Source organism: Bombyx mori, chromosome 5, assembly GCF_030269925.1.
Source record: "Bombyx mori chromosome 5, ASM3026992v2".
In the NCBI taxonomy this organism is placed as follows: domain Eukaryota; kingdom Metazoa; phylum Arthropoda; class Insecta; order Lepidoptera; family Bombycidae; genus Bombyx; species Bombyx mori.
This window is the reverse complement of record NC_085111.1, coordinates 4,245,056-4,271,079: the sequence shown is the minus strand read 5'-3', so window position 1 is coordinate 4,271,079 and position 26,024 is coordinate 4,245,056.

Here is a 26,024-nt window from a genome sequence, read left to right as displayed (position 1 = left end):
ACGAAAACTGCCCTTATTATCTAAATATCTTAAAAATTATAAATTAGGATTTAGTTATTTTCGGAGAATTTGTATTTGGGAATTTTTACGATAATTGTAATGTAAAATAATTTAATTGTAATTTTCTTGTAATTTAATTATAATTTCGCCTGTGTCGTAACATGAGAGTACGTCGTAGCTGTAGACGGGCCTGAGGCAGAGATACGATTTTTTCCAAATGATTATAAACTAAATTTGAGAGCACTAATTATTTCCACGGTGATGATCGTGGAATAAACTAAAACCCGCAATAAAAAACCGTAACAGCTAGCCACTACCTTGTGCTTTTCTATGACAAAAACTAGTTTTTAAATTCTAATTTCTCACCGTCCTTCCAACCTAGGAGTCATAATAACTGTTGCTCATCTAAATCATTTAAAAATGTCTAATCTTAAACTTCATGCTCAGTATTATTTGGCGATTAACATTATTAATATCGCATGAAAAACGTCGGCGACAAAATTCAATCTAAAATATACTCGTAATCGGATAACAAGAATGTTGATAGCAAACAGTCGTCATCGCGATACCTAATACGTGCTCTACTCGTGCTGTCCGCCGGGTGGATATCTGAAATCCGTCGGCCGTGAAATCCTTTGGCTTAAATCGCTTAAAGCGCTTAGGCATTGCCTCGTCGCACCAGCGGTCGCCCATACGATTTATTTGTTGCGCTTTTTGTTGATTTGAACGTTATTAAATTTCTATTTGGCTGTTTAAAGCGATCGTTCGGAAAACAGCGCTTGTTTGTCGGACGAAACCGCTGTTTTAAACGTTTTAATGAAAGGATTAATTAAAAATGTTTTCAGGAAAACTTGATTATTTTTTTACACGTTATTTGAATTTTATAATCTCTTATTATTTTTTCTTCGTTTATGAATATTCTATGAAGATATATTCTAAGTAATTTGCGAATCAAGTTACCTAACAGTTTCTGTGGTCGAATTTTGCACAATGCTTTTTCAAGTTTATTGTTGGTACTTTTGGTTTTTTAAACTGTAGCAGTCCTTACAGACCATTTAAAAGAAGTTGAATCGCCCAGATTCGAATTAGATTATTCGCCATCCCGACCATTTCATAACAGTGATTCAGTAGCAGCTACTTCATTTTTAATTTAATAATAAGAGAGAAAAAAACACCGAAGTTTCTTGTTTGAATTGAAATGTTTTTAATAATTGTAAAAAAATATAATTTTTCACATATCAAAATACTTTAGCATGCTGTATTATATATGTATTTGTAACGGATGTATGTTTTATTTTTCTATGTTTTTCTTATTTTTGAGTGTATGTATATTTTTTAATTGCATTTTGTGTACGTCGAGCTTGATCTCTAGGTTTGGCGGAGAATGAATCTATCTCTATATACGTATAAAAAATATGAATGGTTTTTTTTTATTGCCCTTGTAGGCAGACGAGCATACGGCCCACCTGATGGTGAGAGGTTACCGTCGCCCATGGAATTCAGCAATGCCAGGGGCAGAGCCAAGCCGCTGCCTATCGAATGTATGTATGTTCCCTTTATACTTCGAAACGGCTGGACCGATTTCGATGAAACTTTCAGGAAATCTTCAGATTGGCATACCGGGTGATCCTGTTTAGCAATCGGATCAAAGTCAAACCAAATATAGGCCACTAAAGCGGGCGGGGTTTGATTCTCATGTCGAAATATGTTTCATTTTCATACTGTTTTATAACGACTGTCATTTTATATGGATAAGTTTATAAAAAATATACATATACGAAGGCTAAGGATGAAAGGCTAAAAGCTTGGTTTAAAGGCCCGATTTATTATGTATTACTATCAACAATTCGATGTTTTTTAATTGAACTTCAATTAGTTTTTGATTATATTAATTTTGTTATATTTTATCCAAATTTTAAACTTTTAATGGCTAGCCTGTATAATTGCAAAAAATGTCGTTTAAACCAAATCGTCTTTCATCCCTCAATAATATGTACCTATATAACCTAAAATGAAATGGCAGCTAAGTGAATCTTCATGTAATCAGTTAATAACAGTCTACCCTTGTATCCCCAAGACATCCTAATACCGAAGTCAAGTAACCACTAATTTACTTCGCTTGCTTAAGCGGCTAAGATAAATTTCTTGAGTGCTTGGTTCGTTCGAAACTCGTGAGGTCTTGAATTTCTTAACTCAGTCTAATTACTAAAGCGGTTCGTGCTCTAGCATCTTATGAAGTTCTTATGCTTGAAGTTTTGTTGGCGCGAGCTTAGGTAGAAAGTATCATAAATTCAGTAGGGAATATCGAGGGGATGTTCAGAATAGTTTGCCTATTCTGCATGCACTCAAGCTGGTGCTGTTGTATGTTTATCATGTTAATAAGACGATACAGGTAATAAATTTTGGAACGAAATTGCTTATGGGATGATGCAGAGGGGTACGCTAATCGGGAAAAAACGTCCGTAACGTAAGATTTTTGTTAGTAATGCACACAGTGTACGACTTAACTTTGTAATAACGTACAAAAAATAACATATTTTTTTATCATTCATTGTCCACGATCTCAGAGCGTTCGTTTGCGAAATACACTAACTCATAAGCAAACAATCGTGAATGAAGTGTAGCACAATAAATTCGCACGTTACTGAATGACCGTGGGTTGTTGCGAAACCTCCAGTTTTATTTTCTTTATACCTCGAATAGAACTTAAAATTAATATTTTTATAATAAGGAACTTCGTTCCTATCCCCACGACACCACACATCTTTCTTTTTTAAAAACATCGCTAATAAGAGCGCCAACTAATATTCTCCAACAGAGCACGAAAGAGAAACTCTCACTCAAATTCAAATTCTGCGAATAGTTTTGGATATGCTTTTATTAGTATGAGCTGTGTATGTTATTTTAGACAATCCCAAGATGTCATCAAAAATAAAATTAATCATTTTTAAGTAGCAAGCGTATCAAGATCAATGACCGAGCTATATTTTAAATATTTCACCCCAATATACTCATCAAGATCGCCAGGATGATGATGTTAATTCATTTTTGTAGTTCCGTTTTGTTTAAAAATTCTGTTTTATTTTTTATAATAAGGTTTACAAAGCTTTTACCTTACTGTTAAAATATTTATTAACTTTATCTGTACATACAACACAAACATATTTTTATATCATAATTGTCATTAATCTTAAGACTGATGAGCTCCTTGGAGTAAAAGCTGCAACAACTGATCCTGCGTTATCAGCTACAGCTGTAGCTTATACAAGATTGTTCGTCTAATTTCTGGCGGCTCACTCACGCTGCATCTTCTGATGCTTCTGATGGATGGTGATAAAATTGCTACCAATTTTCATTCTCAGCAATGTTTTTTCCAAAAATTATAATAGTAAAAAGTACGACCTATAGTGCGTTTAAAGGGTGTTGTTTTAGTACTTCTTGAAGGCAGTCCAATGATCGGCTCATGGCCTGTTCGCCATGGCTCATGGACATTAGCAGCGCCAGGGAGACGGCTCAAACTTCACCTAGAATACGGCTTGCTGTCCATATGTGTGTGTCTAGTTAACAAAAGTCACGCACAAATCGTTCGATAACGCAAACGCGTTACGTCACGCCTTACCCTAAGCGAAAATTCGAACGTTATTTGAATAACCCCATCCTATGAAGGAGAGATGATTGATTTCTGTTTGCGAAACGGCCCAGCACGCAATTTAATATCTTATTGTTAATCGGCGGACGAAAACGTTTGCTTAGTTGGAGCGTTTGTTAATTATTATTATGAGCTTAGAGTTTGTTCAGTCTATATTGGAGGAGGACGAAATTGGCGGATGTTTAAAAAGGAATGTTGTAGCGCGGAGCGGCGGTAAGGAAATTGGATGTTAGTTTAACAGCTACGTTTGTAAGTTTTTGTAATTAATGTACTAAACGGTGAACGGGAATTGGGAAACTAATAAAATTAACTTTTAGTGAATTGCAACGAATGGTATTTCGAGTAAATAAAAGACGAAAAGTTAAATTAATGACTTTTTTATCGCCCTTGTAGGCAGACGAGCATACGGCCCACCTGATGGTAAGTGGTTACCGTCGCCCATTTACTTCAGCAATGCCAGGGGCAGAGCCAAGCTGCTGCCTACCGCTTAATACTCTCCGCAAGCCTCTTTTAATGAAGGACGACCGACGGGCAGCGGCGAACACCGTTTCACTGGGTCTCTCTATACCCCCGCCAAGCAATCACGTCCCGCAAGCTCGCACGCATGTCTGCTCTGCATGTTTCAGGTGTCATCAAGATTCACCCCCAACAAGGAAGAGGAAAGGAAAGGAATAAAACTGGCTAGACAACCCACACGCTGGAACACAGCTTGGCTATTTCACGGCTGACTCTAGTTGGAGGGTGGTCGCCAGCCAGTCGGACTAGTCCTACCACCGATTATGTTTTCGGCTCCCGTTTAGCACCACCCAGGGGTCACTTGTAGGGAATCGCGGGCTAAACCTATGGATGCGGGAAGCAATCGACCCCCAAAAAAAACTTATTTAGACAATGGAGATTATATTTTATATTTCATTATTTATTTATTACAATTCATGTATAGGTACTATTTACATTAGCGGACTTGATGTCTAAGGCATTTTCTACCAGTCAACCAAAGGTCTATACTACCTTGACTGTAAATAATCCCCCGAGTTTCTCACCGGATATTCTCAGTGAGTCGCGATTCCAATCCGGTGCTAGATTCTGCGAAGCACTTCTAGGGCTCCACTTGCCAGGGCTAGTGTTGGCAAATCTTCTCAGCTTAAGCCCGTGAGCTTACTTAACCATGAGGGTGTATCTGAATAGCCTCATAGGCTACCAGCGAATAGGTAGGAAAATAATATGCATATACTAGAATATTATTATGCAAATTATGTCTTTATTACTACTGTGATCTCATCTAAAATCATAACGATGTTTCAAACTTATATAATACTCAAACAACTATAACAAAACACACTAAGTATATAAATTCATGCCATTCGATAATCATCAATCTCCATTATGTAGTTTACAGAATTCGTATCCCTCGGTTTGAATTGTCTAAACTATAAACAAACTTTCCTATTTGTTGGAGTGGCGCCTCGTGCATTGTCCTGTGAACCGCAGAAGGGCTTACGACGAATTGCACACATTGCTTTCGAGAACAACCAACTCCTACTAATACTAGTAGGTACTACTAATGCCTACTACCAATACTACTACTAGCTAATGAAATAATATTAGTTGAGTAAAATTAAAATTACAATTTTGATGAATTTGTGATGTAATTGGAATTAATTAAATACTCCTTATGCCTCAAGGTGAAAAGAATTATTTACATGTCTACGGTCTATGACTGCGACTCCTCGTATTGACTTTAGTGAAATGGAAAATGTTAAAAAAAATGGAATGATGTACAGAACTTTATTGAAGTGAAAACTTCTTTAGAATCGTTGTGATTTCAAACCGGATGCAACGGAAAAAACGACAGGTAAGAGACACAAATACAAAAATGTGTAGGATGAATGAGACAGAAATATACATACTATTTAATACAGCGCCATCTGTGAGATTTTTTAATACTAACGTGTGTATGAAAGCTCTTGTAGTGAATTTTAATTTAGGATTATACGTGAAATTAAAATATCAATTCACAGAGGGCGCTACCTTACAATTATTTACTAATGACAAAATTTTACATATACTTAAGACGTTTAGGATAATTGTATTTTAATTTTGGAAGGTTTCACTTCTACCACGTGTGAATTGCACACATGTTTTGTAATTCTAGTTAGTGTCTATAACTATAACGTAAATATGTAATTAATATTTTTATCGTTAGTACAATATAGTTCGCTAGCTCAGGAAATATAATTATTTACTTTAAGTTTCAGAAATACGAAAATCCGGCTGGCTCACTGTTCTTTCAAACTGTATGTATTCCCGCAGAGAAAATTCCTAATCACATTAATGTAATTGCAATGCAAGCCGGAAAGTTGGCCCATTATGGTATTATTGATGGGTTTCAAATTGCGCGTTGTCTAGTGGGACGGGTCCCTATTTTCTATAACTGAAATATATTTTTTGGTGATGTGCACTATAAAATATGATCGAAGCGCATCATAAATCTGAAACTTTTGAATATTTGACATAGACGAATTATATTATTATATAAAAATATTTCATGATCAAAAGTGCGTGGTTGTTCACATGTTGTAGAGAATCCTTAGTTAAAATAACTATTCGTGGTTCAAATTAGAAGTCGATAATGTTAAGTTCAGTGACAACGTTGACTGTGTTGATTGTGACCGAAATTAAAAACGATCTCAATTTTTTTCACCAATACAAAAATAAAAGTTCCTAATAATATAGTCCCTAAAATTAAACAAATAAAAATGTACTAAATTATCATAAGAGAAACACATTTGTGAGAATAACTATTATACATAAATATATCGAGGGGTAAAAGGCTATTTATTCTATTTAGTTTAAGTGACATTTTTGCAACTGTACATGAGAGCCCTTTAAAGTTTAAAATTTGGAAAAAAAATAACACCAGAAAAAAATCGGTTGTCTGTTAAGTCGGTTTACTGACGATAGTTGAACGCTTCAATTATCGCAATTATCGTTGCTATAAACAATTGACATCGCATTCACTTTTCACTGAACTTCATACTTGACGAAAACATGTAAATGTATTATTGTATAGCAGCTGTCCACGCGGATGCATCGCTCACTCAAGTACGAGAGAGACAGATGTCGAACGCTGCCGAACGCGGAGGCCGATTGTGCCTCTTTGTCGCTCGTTGCGCACTCTCACTTGCACTTCAAGCGTTAAATGGAACGCCTCAGAGCGAGGTAACGCCGCATGAGTCATGTTTTTTGTGCGTGCAGCCGGCTCCATCGAATTATAAGACGTTGTCACGTCAAAAACTTCTTCAACTATTATTATTAAACCTAATTGAAGTTAAATGAAAAACATCGAATTGTTGACACTAATACCAAATAAACGCACCTTTAATTACAAAGTATGATTTCGCGTATTAGGCGTAATGTCGCTTAAACCAAATAACATTTCACCTCTTGTTAAATTAGAGTTTAAAAAAAAAAATTTTTTTAAGAAACAATTTTTTGCAACTAAGCAGAAAGCTATCTCAAAGTATAAGTAACTGCGCAGTAGTTCATAGCAGTTAACCTCCTCGCACACAGGAAGAAACTTTACGTAACTCTATGGCTATTTAAGGTTACTCTGTAAATTCATGATTCCGACCTTTGAAGACCTCAATTTCCCGCTCCAGGGCTTGTTACGGAAGCCTGAAAGTGACCCGTACCAAAAACTTGGTAGAGTTTTTGGCAAGCTCACAACTTCGTTACTGAGTTACCGAGGAGATAAAATTGGCCATCCCCTTGTTATTTTGTGTTAAGTTAGAGTCGTTTCGCGTAATTACTTCCCCGGAAATTTACATACCATTTCATAACTTTTGTGTCTGGGGATTTTTTCAATCAAACTTATAATAACTACATCTTTATTTATTCTTCTATTCTATTTACGAAACAAAAAAATAACAAGATAACAGAGCATAGTTGGGCAGTACTATTACAAAAAGAAGATCTTCCACCGAGTGAGTGAAATTGATTTGTAGACCGACTGTCTAAATGTTATTGTTCGGAGCTTGTATTTAAGCAAGCTTATCTTGAAAATTACTTGAAAAATTTGCCAATATCTTGTGTTCTATGATGGCTACTGCCTCACATAGATAGAAGCTTTCGCTATTCATCACCTTATGAGCGCCAAATGCAACTAACATTTGGAGAAATTAAAATTTCACACTAAAACCTTGACCGAATCTCACGTTAATTTTACTTCAGAGACAAAAACCTATTTGCGGAACAGGTCGGAACGAAGGCCATTAGAATTTGAAACGGGGCCAACTGCACGAATCACAGTCATATATGGGCCAAGAGACTGCGGAAGGCTCTTCACTTTTTATCATTCTCTTGCCTAAAGAAACCTAGTTTTAAGTCGTGTAAAAATAGCATAGCGCAGGTTGAAGATTTACGATGGAATACAATGGTGTTTACAAATGTAAGGATGTATATTTTTTCATAAACATATATCAAACTTTAGTTTCTAATTTTATCATTCAAATGTTTTGAAATGAACATGAATAAGGGATATATTTTAAGTTGTTTGTCTGTATTTTTAGATATTAATTTGCTTTGCTTTATGATTTATCAATTTCTTTAGAGTTTTACAAAAAAAAAAGCTCCATGTTTTAACGAAATTATGAAGTATTTCAATAAGTATATCGCCAAAATTGCCTAAATTGCGATCCATGAAACCGTAAAGACTAATATAAAATCTAAACGCTCTTCGCGTATAGTATCACAAAACTGTCATGCCCATGTTTACAAGTAAATATGTACCGGCGATCAAACAACATAATATCCTGTTCGATATTTACACTCGTGTCTTACGGATACTTAATGTTGCACGGTTTAAATTACAAGCGTAAAGATTATACCTATGTTGTTTTAGTTTTTAGATTTTTAGCACTAAATACGTAAAGGAGTCTATGTCGTTATGGTTATCCCATAGATATCAGAGCGTGAATATTTAAGAGACATGAAATTGAAGTATCAATTGTGTAGCTGCCGCACTTTGCAAGCTGTATGACTATTTTACTGATGAAATTGGTTGAACTGACTACCTACTTGTCAAGGCTACTACGCCATATCAAAACTATAAATACTAATTGTAAAGATGGCCAAATAAGTTGTGAACTGTTGGCCACACGACACCTTGAATCAAAATAAAACAAGCTAGTTGTTAGTATCAATAATTATTAGATTATCATAAAGCATATACACGCCTTTGAGAAAGTCATGTCATGAAGGGCAAGATTAAGTGGAAGAGGCCTCCAAAACGAAGTCATACACATTACATAGATCAGAATTACAACACCATCATTGACGATAAATTATGATCTTCATGTAGCCCGGAGGTCGAAGGAGGGCGTTCGTCCAGCTCCGGTTCCTGTGAGAAGGCAGTCTCTTCCCGGTGATGGTCATGGGGTGACCTGAGCCCCCTCAGTCAAGGCTGCGCCGCACGCTGCCGTCATTCTAGCGAGCTGGCAGCAGGAGGATAGGATGACGCGTTGGCGATGGATGTGAGAGTGCAAGGTGGAGTCGCTTGGTGTGATTGGGCCCTAAAAATACCCTTGGGCTCGCGGTCTGGTCCCAACATCTGCAGACCGTCAAGTCCCACGTAGCCCACGTGCCACCTAGGCGACTAGGCGCGGATACATCGTAGGAGGTTCGGCCCACTGCATTAAAAAAGGTCTTTATATAACAGCTGACAGATTCTGATGCTACTCGTACCTAACGTTTTAACGGTAACGGTAATCATAATTTTAACGGTACATTTGAGATATAGAAACTCATGATTCAAGGTAGATATATAGTGGCACTAACGTTGTTAATGTCTATGGGCTTCAGTAACCACTTATTACCAGGTGGACTTGTTCAATCGTCTAATATAAAATTTTAATAGTGTTATGTTAAATGAAGCAGGTAGGCAGCGGCTTGGCTCTGCCCCTGGCATTGCTAAAGTCCATGAGCGACGGTAACCACTCATCATCAGGTGGGTTGTATGCTCGTCTGCCTATACGGCAATAAAAAAGGTATGTAATATTATTTAAAAAAATAATTGATTGTTATTATTTAATTTTAATCTGTTTTTTTTTAGATTACATAAATAGCTAATCTAAGAAGTAATAATATAATGTATGTGCTCATTACTCTTGTTATTTGTGTTACTGTCTCTTCCAATAAATAATCAGTGAATACAGGTGTACTAATTAATTCCACAAATATGGCTTTTGTTAATTTTATATCACAAAAGAACAACATTAATTTCAATATAATTTTTAAGATCGCTGTGCGTTTTAAAATAAGACCGAATCATGAACCAGTAAATCTGACTTTCAGGTGGTTATTTCAGTTTTCCGTGTCGCTGGACTGGAGCTATGAATTTTTGAGAAAAATTTAAATTGGATTTCACGTACATTTAAGAAGCAATTTACTAGTCGCTGACACCAAAATACTTATAAGCTCGCATTTATCTCAGCTTAAGTAGATTATCTTTGTGAATACTTATGACCTTGTCCTATAATTTTTGCTGGTAATGTGTAAATGGTTGTACCTATTATTTCCAAAAATTAGGCTATGGTATTCCCCAATGAACACTTTTCATATTTTTCAAACCCGTTGATTGACCACGAGGCGGGAATACAATAAAATATAGAACGATCCGAAATTCCCAGTAGGATCTTCCACTCATACAGACATTCCCTAATTTTACAATAATTGAAGGTAGTTTAGAGTAAGTATTTATTGAACACAAAACCAATGAACAAAGTCACACACGTATGTGAAGTTACAATGGTTAAAGGGTTTTTTTTTATAATAATTTTCCGAGCCTCGGAATTATGGAACAATAGTTGGGAGACGTGAAATATTAGATAAAAATAAATTAAAATAAACAGTCAAAGTTTATTTTGAAATTAAAAGAATTTTCTTAAGCTTTCAATAATCTTAGAATTGATTTATTATAAACATCTGGTTTGTGTTATTATACAGTATACTCGTATACATTATCGTGTCGATATGATTTACTGGATGTATCAATTTTAAAAAGATTAACGAAGCAAATCTAGCTACAGTCTACGTCACTCATAATATTTTCCGTATTCAAATTCTGTTATTTGAAACAAACATTTTTTTTCGCAGAAAATTGCGAAGCGGATGGGGTATGTGGGAGTTGAACCTCACTAAAAATTCCTGCCGCTCACAGCCAGGGTCCTACCCTGGACCGGGCCGGAGCCCAGTCGAAGTTATTGAGACGGCGAGACAGGGTTTACGCAGAGCATATTACATTCACCCCGCCGTCCCCCAGACGCCGGAACGGCGGCCACCGGCGGCACGACCATCGGTTCCCACGATCGACGGGCTGGGAGCTCACCTTGATGGTGCCACGCTGCACCTTTCCCCGGAGCGGTCGGGGGAACGTGGTCTACCATCACCCGGCTTTCTATCCCCACGGCTGGATCTCTCTCCGCATAAAGCGGGTGGAGCCCGAAGATCTTAGAGGGTCAGGTTACGAATGGGACCCCGGTCCCGACCCCCTGCTCGGCGGCGGCGCATTTTTGCGTTGTGAGAAGAGCTTTGCCTCACCCGCCACGCCGCGACATGGTGCACTCGCAGAAGTCTAGCATAGATTTCCAGGACTCGTCGCCGCCAAGCATCTACGCCATGACGCTAAGCAGCGACAAGTACAGTCCTATCTTTGCGACCAGGACACGGCGCTGCACCACCCAAGCGGGGCAGACAGCGAGCGTATGCTCCACCGTGTCTAGGTCGTGTCCACAATGGTGGCACCTCGTCGTCGACTCAGCTCCTATCCGAAGCATCAGTGCCCGGTCATTCCGATAGAGGCACCCGTCACGTGCGGACGTGCTCATCGTCCACTCGATCGCCCGGTCTTTGTTCGCCCGGCTTTTGTTAGCCCGGCCATTGTTCGCGCGGCCTGTGTTTGTGGTACATCTGCCGACTAAGTGCTCTTTCTGGAAGTTTTTATTTGTCTTGTTTCCTTTTGTTGTTTCTGTGTTCGTGGTACATCTGCCGACAAAGTGGTTTCCTGCAAGTATTTATTTGTTTTGTTTCTTTTCGTAATTTCTGTTTTGTTGTGCTTTTTCTTTGTCCTGTAGTAATCGCGCCGCATTGCCACCTGTGTTCAATAGAACCGCTCAGGTCCGAGAAGTTGGGGCCTCGCCGCAAGGCGAGTGTTTTCAAGACCCGGGGCCGCCCCACCTGGGTACTCAGCGATCATGGACGCTGTATTCGCGGAATTCCTCCGACTTCGCCACCCACAGCTCGCCTCGGAGTTTTTGGCCTTCAAGGCCAATCACACTGCGAGCCCTCTCGAGGACTCCGCCGCGCTCGCTGCTCCTGCGTCGCCTGTACCTGCGTGCAGAGCTTCTGCATTGAGCACCGCAGCCTCTGTCGTGCCTGCCGCTCCCGTGTCGCCTATACTGGCGAGAAAAGCTGCTGCGTCGTCCGCCGTGACCATCGTTTCAGCTGAGCGATCATCCGCGGCCTCCGTCGCGCCCTCTAAAACACCTACACTTGCTCGTAGGTCGCCTGCACCCGCCTCCTCGTGCTCCGACTCTGACTCGGACATGGAGGTCGACCTCGCCCCCGCCTCATCGACGGATGGATTCACCCTGGTACAGAAGGGTAAGAAGCGTGCCGCGGAGTCTCGAGCTCCCGCGGCCGCTAAAATTAGCAAAGCCGTGAACGCGTCGCGCCCCCGCCCTCAGACTCCCGTTGCGCCCCCAGCCCGTGCCACTCCGTCGCCGCGTCCGGTGGCACAAAATAAAACCCAGACCCCTCCCCCGGTTATCCTTCAGGAGAAGGCAGCTTGGGATCGAGTTTGCCTGGCCCTTAAGGCCAAAAATATAAATTTCACGAATGCCCGTAACCTCGCGAACGGCATTCAAATTAAGGTTCAAACACCCGACGACCATAGGGCCCTCTCTTCTTACCTCCGTAAGGAGCGTATAAGTTTCCATACGTATACGCTCCAGGAGGAGCGCGAACTCCGCGTTGTAATACGCGGAATCCCTAAAGAGTTAGATGTAGAGCTCGTAAAAGCCGACCTGTTAGAACAAGGCCTACCAGTGAATTCTGTGCACCGTATGCACACCGGTCGCGGTAGGGAGCCATATAATATGGTTCTAGTCGCTCTCCAGCCTACCCCCGAGGGTAAGAAAATCTTTAACACACAGACCGTCTGTAGGCTCTCTGGTATCGCTGTCGAAGCCCCCCATAAAAAAGGCACTCCTAGCCAGTGCCATAACTGTCAATTGTACGGGCACTCTTCCCGTAACTGTCACGCGCGCCCCCGATGTGTTAAGTGTTTGGGCGATCACGCCACGGCCCTCTGCGCTCGCGACCAAAAAACCGCGACGGAACCGCCTAGCTGCGTCCTGTGTCGAACACAGGGTCACCCCGCGAATTACCGTGGTTGCCCCCGAGCCCCTAAAATAAATCGCCGCGTCGCCCGCCAAAACCGCCTCCGAGCTTCCGGCCCAGACATCAAAGCCTCGGCACCCTCTGCGTCGCAGGCTAAGCCAGCGTTCGTTCCGGCGGCGGTGCCCAGTGTCTCGGCCTGGGCAAAACCGCTGCCGTACACGAACACGGCTACAACTCCCTCCTCCGCGATTCGTCCCGCCCCCGCGACTCGTCCCTCTCCCGCGACTTGCCCTCCGACCGCGTCCGACAATCTCGCTTTAGCGATCGACTTCTTTCAGTCGATCAACTTTGAGCGCGTTAACGCTTTGGGCGACGCCATTCGCGCTGCCTCCACTGCACAACACTTTATCGCCGTTGTGCAGGAATACGCCGACGTATACGCGTCATTAAATACGTACGTCCTCCCCTCACTCCGCCGGTAATCAATGGCGTATATAAGTAGAATAAAGCCCCTATCCGTAACGATAGGATTTTTTAACGCTTACGGTCTCGCAAATCAACGTGATCAGGTTTCTGACTTTTTGCGTGACCACCAAATTGATATCTTTTTAGTGCAGGAGACCCTACTTAAGCCCGCGCGCCGTGACCCTAAAATCGCGAACTATAACATGGTCAGGAACGACAGGCTCTCTGCCCGTGGTGGTGGTACCGTCATTTACTATAGAAGAGCCCTGCATTGCGTCCCGCTCGATCCTCCCGCGCTCGCTAATATCGAAGCATCAGTGTGCCGAATCTCACTGACGGGACACGCGCCGATCGTTATCGCGTCCGTTTATCTTCCACCGGATAAGATCGTTCTAAGCAGTGATATCGAGGCGCTGCTCGGTATGGGGAGCTCTGTCATTCTGGCGGGCGACCTAAATTGTAAACACATCAGGTGGAACTCACACACCACAACCCCGAATGGCAGGCGGCTTGACGCGTTAGTCGATGATCTCGCCTTCGATATCGTCGCTCCGCTAACCCCGACTCACTACCCGCTAAATATCGCGCATCGCCCGGATATACTCGACATAGCGTTATTAAAAAACGTAACTCTGCGCTTACACTCGATCGAAGTAGTTTCAGAGTTAGATTCAGACCACCGTCCCGTCGTTATGAAGCTCGGTCGCGCTCCCGATTCCGTTCCCGTCACGAGGACTGTGGTGGATTGGCACACGCTGGGCATCAGCCTGGCTGAATCTGATCCACCATCGCTCCCGTTTAACCCGGACTCTATCCCGTCTCCTCAGGATACCGCTGAAGCCATAGACATCTTAACGTCACACATCACCTCGACATTAGATAGGTCATCGAAACAAGTTGTAGCGGAGGACTTCCTTCACCGCTTCAAATTGTCCGACGATATTAGGGAACTCCTTAGAGCTAAGAACGCCTCGATACGCGCCTACGACAGGTATCCTACCGCGGAAAATCGTATTCGAATGCGTGCCCTACAACGCGACGTAAAGTCTCGCATCGCCGAAGTCCGAGATGCCAGATGGTCTGATTTCTTAGAAGGACTCGCGCCCTCCCAAAGGTCTTACTACCGCTTAGCTCGTACTCTCAAATCGGATACGGTAGTAACTATGCCCCCCCTCGTAGGCCCCTCAGGCCGACTCGCGGCGTTCGATGATGACGAAAAAGCAGAGCTGCTGGCCGATACATTGCAAACCCAGTGCACGCCCAGCACTCAATCCGTGGACCCTGTTCATGTAGAATTAGTAGACAGTGAGGTAGAACGCAGAGCCTCCTTGCCACCCTCTGATGCGTTACCACCCGTCACCCCGATGGAAGTTAAAGACTTGATCAAAGACCTACGTCCTCGCAAGGCTCCCGGTTCCGACGGTATATCCAACCGCGTTATTAAACTTCTACCCGTCCAACTCATAGTGATGTTGGCATCTATTTTCAATGCCGCTATGGCGAACTGTATCTTTCCCGCGGTGTGGAAAGAAGCGGACGTTATCGGCATACATAAACCCGGTAAACCAAAAAATCATCCGACGAGCTACCGCCCGATTAGCCTCCTCATGTCTCTAGGCAAACTGTATGAGCGTCTGCTCTACAAACGCCTCAGAGACTTCGTCTCATCCAAGGGCATTCTTATCGATGAACAATTCGGATTCCGTACAAATCACTCATGCGTTCAACAGGTGCACCGCCTCACGGAGCACATTCTTGTGGGGCTTAATCGACCAAAACCGTTATACACGGGAGCTCTCTTCTTCGACGTCGCAAAAGCGTTCGACAAAGTCTGGCACAATGGTTTGATTTTCAAACTATTCAACATGGGCGTGCCGGATAGTCTCGTGCTCATCATACGGGACTTCTTGTCGAACCGCTCTTTTCGATATCGAGTCGAGGGAACCCGCTCCTCCCCACGACCTCTCACAGCTGGAGTCCCGCAAGGCTCTGTCCTCTCACCCCTCCTATTTAGCTTATTCGTCAACGATATTCCCCGGTCGCCGCCGACCCATTTAGCTTTATTCGCCGACGACACGACTGTTTACTATTCTAGTAGAAATAAGTCCCTAATCGCGAAGAAGCTTCAGAGCGCAGCCCTAGCCCTAGGACAGTGGTTCCGAAAATGGCGCATAGACATCAACCCAGCGAAAAGTACTGCGGTGCTATTTCAGAGGGGAAGCTCCACACGGATTTCCTCCCGGATTAGGAGGAGGAATCTCACACCCCCGATTACTCTCTTTAGACAACCCATACCCTGGGCCAGGAAGGTCAAGTACCTGGGCGTTACCCTGGATGCATCGATGACATTCCGCCCGCATATAAAATCAGTCCGTGACCGTGCCGCGTTTATTCTCGGTAGACTCTACCCCATGATCTGTAAGCGGAGTAAAATGTCCCTTCGGAACAAGGTGACACTTTACAAAACTTGCATAAGGCCCGTCATGACTTACGCGAGTGTGGTGTTCGCTCACGCGGCCCGCACACACATAGACACCCTCCAATCCCTACAATCCCGCTTTTGCAGGTTAGCTGTCGGGGCTCCGTGGTTCGTGAGGAACGTTGACCTACACGACGACCTGGGCCTCGAATCAATTCGGAAATACATGAAGTCAGCGTCGGAACGATGCTTCGATAAGGCTATGCGTCATGATAATCGCCTTATCGTTGCCGCCGCTGACTACTCCCCGAATCCTGATCATGCAGGAGCCAGTCACCGTCGACGCCCTAGACACGTCCTTACGGATCCATCAGATCCAATAACCTTTGCATTAGATGCCTTCAGCTCTAATACTAGGGGCAGGCTTAGGGACCCCGGTAACCGTACTCGTCGAACTCGACAAAGAGGTCGACGTGCAACCTAACCCATGCATCAGCCCGCTGAGTTTCTCGCCGGATCTTCTCAGCGGGTCGCGATTCCGATCCGGTAGTAGATTCATTCGCGAAACAATTGCTCTTGAGTTGTTAGGTCTCCTTCGGAGGCGCTCGGGCAGTTGTTAGCAAATCCCACCCCTCTTGGCTGAGCCTTTGCTCGCCCACCTGTCCTGGTGAAACTGGAAAGGCCTTCGGGCCACCAGTAAACTTTCAATCATAAAAAAAAAAAAAAAAAAAAAAGTGCCCGGTCAACACCTGCACCAGACGAAAGGTGAGGCGTCCTGCGTCACGTTTCACCCAGTCATCAAAGACCGGGTAAATCGCCTCGACAGTCCGTAGACCCCAAGTTGGGTTGGCCAACCGCCTCGACCACGATTCGAGCACGGACCGTCGAGAATGGGCCTTCCGCGCTCGCAGCTCACTTTTGGGGAGACGCGCCACATCCCGAGCACGAAGCTCGCTGCGCCACCGATAATCGGCAGCGAGCGATCCGCCTCCAGATCCCATGGAGGGGTTCCCGCCAACACACACGCCGCCACGAAGGAGACGGTGCGATATCCGCGGATGACCCTGATGGCAATGGTGCACTGCGGCCGCCGTGAAACAAACAATGTGCAATATTACCATAAATCTGATATGTTAAATATCTATTTGATTAATTACATGTACATTACTTGTCTATTTGATCTTTTTGAATATAATTTTGATCCAGAGGTCGGAGTCGAAAAAAATGGAGTGACCAAGTGTCCGAGTGTCTGGACATGAGACTGAGCCACGCACTTCACTGTCCCACTGACCGACAAAAGTAACTACAAATTACAAAAAACGGTCACAGGCGGGCGCATCACGATGCTCAGCAATGAGCGATTGACTGAAGGAGGAGGAGGAATATAATTTTATATACGTCAGAGAAACCGCGGGTTAAATAAACAAAATGGAACAAGTGGGAATCAGTCGGATATGTCATATATTACCAATACATCTCTTAGTATCGTTAACCTAACGTAGCATTACGCTACGGTGTCAGTGTTGGGTAAGTGACGTTGAATTTTCGGCGTAGCGAATCGATTCCCACAGGTTTATGAATTCGGAATTATTATTGTGGTTCGCTGTATGTGCTCATTACATTTATATTTAATTACAATTAAGTTTACTTTTTCATTACGTAAAATTCAAATTAAAGTATTATTTCTTTTTTTAATATTACTGATGGCAAAATATATTATAAGTGTGGTGGATCCTATTTCTTTCTACGGTAAAGTATTTGATTTTCTTTCCCTTCTTAAAACTTCCGGTGCATCGCAATGTGTTCAAATATCATACACAACTATCCTAATCTAAAGGAGCGCTGGCCTGTTTAAATATCTACAGTAATAAAAATAAAAAAACACTAAGCTATGTCAGAACAATTCACAAAATTTCAGTTTAAAAAAAAAACATTTAAACTTAAAAAAACGTCATAAATACGAAATAAAGTTGTAATTTTTTATAAGCCATATCTTTATCCTTTTGATTACAAATAGGTTTATTGTAGGTCATCATGCCACAGTGGACTATGACCACTTGCATGTCTGTCAACCATTTCGTTCAATGCCTTTTTGTTTGGCTCAAAATATAGACGAGAGCGACTTAATTTTTAGCATAATCGAGTCACCGACTAGTTTCGGTTTATTCAGTATAAATGAACAATTTTTCTAATGAAATACTTGAAGTACTAATGAAATACTTAACTAATGTTCACGGTTGACTTCCACGGTGAAGGAATAACATCGTGTAATAAAAATCAAACCCGCAAAATTATAATTTGCGTAATTACTGGTGGTAGGACCTCTGAGTCCACACGAATAGGTACCACCACCCTGCCCATTTCTGCCGTGAAGCAGTAATGCGTTTCGGTTTGAAAAGTGGGGCAGCCTTTGTAACTATACTGAGAGACTTATATCTCAATGGTGGGTGGCGCATTTACATCATAGATGTCTATGGGCTCCAGTAACCATTTAACATCAGGTGGGCTCAGAGCTCGTCCATCCATCTAAGCAACAAAAAAACTTCAATAATTTTTCAATTTAGATTTTGTTACATTGGTTGGTATTTCAAAATTTTATGTCAACTGTAAGGCAAAAAGTAGGACTGTTGCAAGTTTCTTCTCTGTATTTTTTTACCTCTATATTAAGGCTGTGAAAAAAAATCCTTCATTGTAAGCGTAAGGAATGGAGATTTTTGGACTATCTACCGGACTGTACACACATTAGGCCGCGAACTAGATATTAAATTGCTTAAAAGATGCGAAGCCTTACAAACGCTTAACTTCAGATACGCTTTTAGTGTGAGATTGAAAATAATTATTATTTGACTTTATTGAATTTGAATTTATTTGAAAATTATATTAATTTTTGTTATTGCTCAAGACTAGTGATCGAACTTGTAGCCCAACAACATGAAACTGTGATCGAAGTCTCAGTTGTATAACCCGCCCTTCAAGTAATTGGGAAAATTATACTTTTTACGAGTTATATTTTTATTAAACGAAAATATACCTTTATCGTGATCTCATTTGCGAAAATATGCCACGTATGTTTTTCATTAGAAAAATGACACCTTTTGTGGCGGTAGTTATCATACAACGCAAGATATTTCACAAATGCCTGAATCTCATGAACGACATTTTCAAGATAAGCTTGTATATATTATGATACAAGTTTATCTTATATAATACCTACACCTGTCTACGAGATTTGAGCGCCACTATAGTGACATCACTTGATATGAGTACACCGGGCGTCTATAAGCCTACAACGACATCCAAATATCTTGAGGTCAGCTGATTTGTTTGACTTTTAATGTTATGCGAACCATGTTTAGGCCACTACGACTCATTTTTCCTATTGTTGGAACGAAATTCCTTATGGGACGATACGGAGAGGTACCCTAACCGGGAAAAAATGTCCGTGACGTAAGATTTTTATTAGTAATGCACACAGTGTACGACTTAACTTTGTAATAAGGTACCAAAAATAACATATTTTTATTTTATATATAATATTTTTTATAAATCATTGTGAATAAAATAAAGTTGATAACTTTGTAAAGTAGTTTTATTTTTATTTTTATCATTAAAAAATCATAATATAAAATGTATACCCCAATAATTATAATAAATAATTATTTTCTTTATACCTCGAATAGAGCTTAAAATTTATATTTTTAAAATAAGGAATTTCATTCCTATCCGGTGTCCCACGACACCACACATTTTTAATTATCTAGAACGAGATATTGTTGTATTGTTAGATAGTTTTATACTGTATTATATTTGATTTCAAATGTTGCTGATTTAAGCATGTTGAATAAAAGTTCGTAACTTACACCGAAACCAGGAACACGAAGGATTAGAGGTTTTTAGGTTTACGACTTTATAACGACGCGCTAAAGAGTGAATTATGTGTTTAACCTCACCTGATTACTTTAGTATTATCGCGGCCGAATATACGATTGTGGTAACAACTTATTTCTCTTTCTAGTTATAGTATTTCTATTCAACTCAAATCTATGTAAGAATTGTTGGAGTATTGCTATTTCGTTTTACAAGGCAAAGTACAACGCTGCTTAAGTTTTATGAGCATTTCGTGTATAGTTTTACGAGTGTTATATTTTTTTAATTTTGCAGTCTGCTGGTTGGCTGTTAGCTTTATTGGAATTGAAGTATTTTTTAAAGCTGGTAATGACACTTTCCGTTTAATTTTATATGAACTTAATTTCTTAATTACACAGAACTTGAATATGAATTTTCAAACACAATCACAGGCTTTTGGATTTGAACGTTGTGAAAAAAAAATTTTTTTTTTTTCTGCTTAAATGAGTGAACGAGCTCATAGCCCACCTGGTGTTAAGTGGTTACTGGAGCCCATAGACATCTACAACGTAAATGCGCCACCCACCTTGAGATATAAGTTCTAAGGTCTCAAGTATAGTTTTAACAGCTGCCTCACCCTTCAAACCGAAACGCATTACTGCTTCACGGAAGAAATAGGCAGGGTGGTGGTACCTACCCACGCGGACTCACAGACATGGTCAACCTATAAAATATTACATCGTGGTAAAACATTACATTTAAATTTACAGTTTGAATTCGTACACTTACTAATTTCTGTATTTCAGTTTACAGAATACCTTCTATTCGTAAAGGCCAAATTCAAATTCATTTTATCCGACGGCCTTTTTGCTCCCTGAAGTTTACGGTCCGAATTCAAAATTACCATAGTACGTTCAAGTAACTGTAACCAATAGAGCGCGAAGTTCACATACTTGGGTAAACTTCGCACTCCGCGAAGTTTGTTGTAGCAACTTCGGAGAGTACCGTGGCGATCGACTGTTAACAAAACAATAGCAATATGGTGCGCTTGAAAATTGAACTTCGTCGCATTGCTGGCCCTATGCTTAGTAACTTCTATTGGCTAACTTAAATTAGTCACTCGTGAATGTTTCCATTTATTTTAAATGTGCTTTAACATTATTTATGGTATGTCGGAGAAGCCACAATTATTAACACCATCGTCAGACGTCATAGGGGCGAATAGGATGATCGAGCTAAGAGAAATATTGAGTATACCAATCATGTTTGTTGTCTTAGAGCAATATAGAAATCTGCTCTTGACTGAACTTGAGTCTTGATACTCCATACCATACTTAATTTTTCGATGTTATAAATGTATGTGAATGTAATATGTTTGTCCTTCTTTTACATCAGAACGAAGCAACGGAAGCAAAGTTATAGTTTTAGGCCAGAAGAGCTACAAGAGCTATTTTTTTTTTTTTTTTTTTTTTTATTGCTTAGATGGGTGTACGATCTCACAGCCCACAGTTTACATTATATCCCGAAAAAATACTTCATTCACAAGGGAAGCTCTATTTTATTATCTCCAAAAAAAAGGGGCTTCAGCTATTGTTCAAAAATAATATGATACTTATAATAAGACAATAATTAAATGAATAAGCGATTTAAGCTCAGTCCATTTTATATACAAAAAATATTTATAGCATACGAATTACACAAATAATGGGAATTGGTGAAATTGGTTTAATGCTGAACGAACAATAAATAGCCTTGTCTCGTCAACGTGAAAATTAGTTTTGATGGTTTCTTTTCATTTTCATGCAATCCAATTATCTCAACTGCAACCATTTTGATATTTTTGTAGGTTAGACAATTTCTATGTGATGTTGAGGAGAACGGGTGCACTCGAGATATTTTGAATTATTCATACTACAAACTCGTGCTCAACAAGACGACAAGACACGGGGAATAAAATTCAGTCTAAATTGTGTACTAGAAAATTGTACGAATATGGCATTATTCATGAATTTGAAATAAAAGGTATCTGTTAAGAAAATGTCTGCAATTGAGCCACTTACCACGAAAAAAAAATTTTCTGCTGAGTCACTAGATTTGTTCAAAACTTTTTTTATTTTTATTGTATTTTTTTGTAAGTTTGTATATGCAGTTTTTCGTTTTCTCTTTTTTTTTGATTTATTTGTCTTAATTTAATATTAGTTAACGATATTTTCATCTTAAGCACTAACGCTCTTAAGCAAGATGTATTCACACACAAAAGGGTGAATTCTATAGGTATAATGTTTTATTTTATGTAAATAAGTTCAATATTTATGTTTGCAGATTTCATCCAGTTATGTGAACCTAAATGTGTTTTTTTTATTTATTGCCCATGTAGGCAGATGAGCGTACGCCCCACCTGATGGTGAGTGGTTACCGTCGCCCATGGACTTCAGCAATGCCAGTGACAGAGCCAAGCCGCTGCCTACTTGCTTCATTTAACGTAACACTATTAAATTTTTATATTAGACGATTTAACGAGTCCACCTGGTAATAAGTGGTCCCTGAAGCCCATAGACATTAACAACGTTGATGCCACCATCTATTTACCTTGAATCATGAGTTTCTATATCTCAAATGTACAGTATAATGACTATTTCACCCATCAAACTGTGACACAAATAGACAGGGTGGTAGACAGACCTATCCGTGCGGGCGCACAAAAGGTCCTAACTAATACGACAATAATTATGTAGGCAAACGAATATTTTACTGGTGGTAGGACCTCTTGTAAGTCCGCATGGGTAGGTACCACCACCCTGCCTATTTCTGCCGTGAAGCAGTAATGTGTTTCGGTTTGAAGGGCGGGGCAGCCGTTGTACTGTATTGAGACCTTAGAACTTATATCTCAAGGTGGGTGGTGCATTTACGTTGTAGATGACTATGGGCTCCGGTAACCACTTAACAACCAGGTGGGCTGTGAGCTCGTCCACCCATCTAAGCGATAAAAAAAAAGTTATCCTAACTAATGGTAAATAGTCATCGTCGTCCATGGAGATCAGCAAGCTAAGCCGTTGTCCACTGTTAAGTACATATTTTATTAGTAGAACCATTATCTTCCCACGGGATTTGAACCCTTGCAAAGTCGGATAAGTTCGATAAGAGTACACTAGGCGTCATATCCTTTATTCCCCGAACACTAAATTTGACAAAATTTTGATAATTCTAATTTTGAAACTATTATTCAAAATAATGTACTACATAAATTAGGGCTTTTTAGGACTTTTTAGGGTTTTTTTTTAGGACTTTTGTTCATCATTCATTTTTGAAAATACTTTCTCATACACGAAAAGAAACAGACAAAAATAAAATCAAAAAATCATAAGCGTCTGCTGACGATTTACCGCAAAGGGTGCGTGCGGTTTCAAAACAGTCAAAAACAGGAACGTCACAGGGATGTGGATTCAATGTTTACTAAATATTTATTAACAAAACCGAAATATAACAAAACGAAGACGCCAACAATTATATTCTCACCTATCAAGCGATGCGACTGTGGTGACTTACACGTGATTGCGTAGTTCGCAAGTCTTTATGTGAACGGCGAGAGGTGCGCCGTCGCAGCTTCCTGCGCTAGTCGTCCGCAGATCTCTGACCCCGAAGCTCACGTCACATTTACTCGCATATGCCTGTCTCGATCAACTAAGTTTATATTGAATGTTTAGTGTATAAATATAAATAAATAAATATAAATAAATAAATATTTACTAACAATCACGCCACGTTAACTAGTTCCGTGATAAGTTCGTAAAGAACTTGTGTTACAGGTATCAGATAACGGAAATAAATGTTAGATTTTTATTATACACATACATATATTTAATATACATCCATAACCCTGGAAAATACATTTATATTTATCATACAAATATCTTTCCTTGGCGGGATTCAAACCCGCGACCCCCTTATGTAGTGACCATGTCACTTACCACTACACCAGACGGTCGTTACGTATACAGGTCGGACGTATACAGTTTATGTCTCCTTCTTTGCCTGGACTTTTTCTTACCGTTTGCTGTGAACTATCCAACTGTGCTTGTGCTTGTTGCTTTTCTCCTTCTAATCGTTTTTGTTTAATAAATCGCTGTGTGTGTAAAATTGGACATAGTCATCCCGGTAACGGACCTAAGCCCCATATTGCCTGAACCAAGACTCACGTAGCAGACCCCATATTTTATGACTATGTTGAAAACCTATAGCCAAATAACTGAAATATTATTGCTACGTCATTTCGTAATTATTTCCAAAGGTATGTTCTGTAGCGTGTAAATTAATGTAGAAATTTCAACAGCCCTATCCAGATTACATTTTGCGGTTACGCAGCACCTACGAAGCAGAATACCGAATGTTATTGCTTTAATCAGCCGTCCCCGTGTGATTACTGGATAATATTTTGCAATCTAGGTTTGCTTCTACAAGTATTGTCATTAATTTTCAATACTAAACGTGTACATATTAATTGTATTAGAGATCTAGGCACCGAATATGTTTTTGTCCCATTCGGCGTCGAGACCCTTGGTCCGTGGGGTCCTAGCGCTATAAGGCTTGTTAAGGAATTAGCAATAAGGCTAGTCGACATCACAGGAGACCGAAGAGCTGGCAGTACCTTGGACAAAGAATTAGCCTAGCTATTCAAAAGGGGAACGCTGTCAGTATCTTCGGAACCTTGCCTAAAGGGACTCCTTTTAATAATATATTTTAGTTATTAAATTATTATTATTGATATTTTGTAAGATTTTATTTCATTGTTAGAGTTGATTGCATAATTTATCAATGTACTATTCTACTTTGTCATTATCTTTGTATAATGTATAATATAAATAGGTAAATGTAATAGGTTTTGTGAAAGTAGATTTTCGATATTGATATTTATTTGGAATATATTTTTTGTTAAGCGGTTGGACAGATACTACAATGATAATCGGTCACTTTGAGACATTAAGTCAGTCGCAATTGTAAGAACATCCCTATCCTCGTAGTAATAGCATGACATTTGTGTTGATACTTTAATCAGTCAGTTAAGATTTCAAATGTTTACGGAATCACTCACACCCATCCTAATAATTACAAGATTAGTTAGATTAGAATTTGATTACTGTTTGATTTGTATCAGATATAAGCTTTAATGCTTAACTAAGTCCCTCTGGCCATTCATACCACAGTTTAGTATCAGCCGGAAAGATAAGAGAGCGAAGAACGACCTTTTATCAAAAACATTTGTAGAACTCCGATAGCTGAAATAGTAGAAATTTATACAAAAACTACAGAATGCTTAGAATATAAAATCTAGTCTTTGTATTCACGGTTCTGTATATATACATGTTTTTTTTTATTGCGCGAGCACGCAGACGATCATACCGCCCACCTGATGGTAAGTGGTCACCGTCGCTCATGGGCGTCAGTAATGCCAGAGGCAGAGTCAAGCCGCTGCCTACCGCTTAATACTCTCCACAAGCCTCGTTTGAAGAAGGACATGTCATAGCGCTCGGGAAACACCGTGGAGGGGAGCTCATTCCAAAGCCGGATGGTACGTGGCAAAAATGATCTCTGGAAACGCACTGTGGATGACCGCAGCGGCTCAAGGTAGTATGGATGAACTATACTCCGGTGGTGGGCGGTGCGATGGTAAAAACGAGAGATGGTGTCATCTCAAACAATTCCTCAGATCACTCCCCATGGAACATACAAATTGTCAGTAGACAATTTCAATTTGATATAATAACGATCAAATTACATTAGAACTGAATTTCAAAACAAAACGTATACTTGAATTTAAGGGATTCCCCCTTAAATTTAATATTACGTCGTGTCGAAAGAGCCGCTTCATCGAGATCCCCTTAAGAATCCTCAGAGAAACTCGTAAAATAAAACTCCCCGAAAATATATGAAATTGGGTAATTTAACCTAATTGTCGAAAACTCCATAACGTTTTCGTTTTATTCGTCACGAATAATTGTTTGCTCTGACCCGGACCACTCGATTCGGGTAAAGTACCCGGCTAACCGAGATTTAAGGCTTCAATATTAAGAGGGCGCATGAAATATGATATAATGTGTTTGGTTTGAGATTTCAACAAAATTTACTTGATATTTATTTTGCTCGAACGGGCCTTCGGATCGTTTAATTTTGATTTGAATTTCACGACAAACCGTCATGAATAATCTGCTACCAAATATTGAGAATAGTTGAAAAGGATTTTTTTTTATTTGT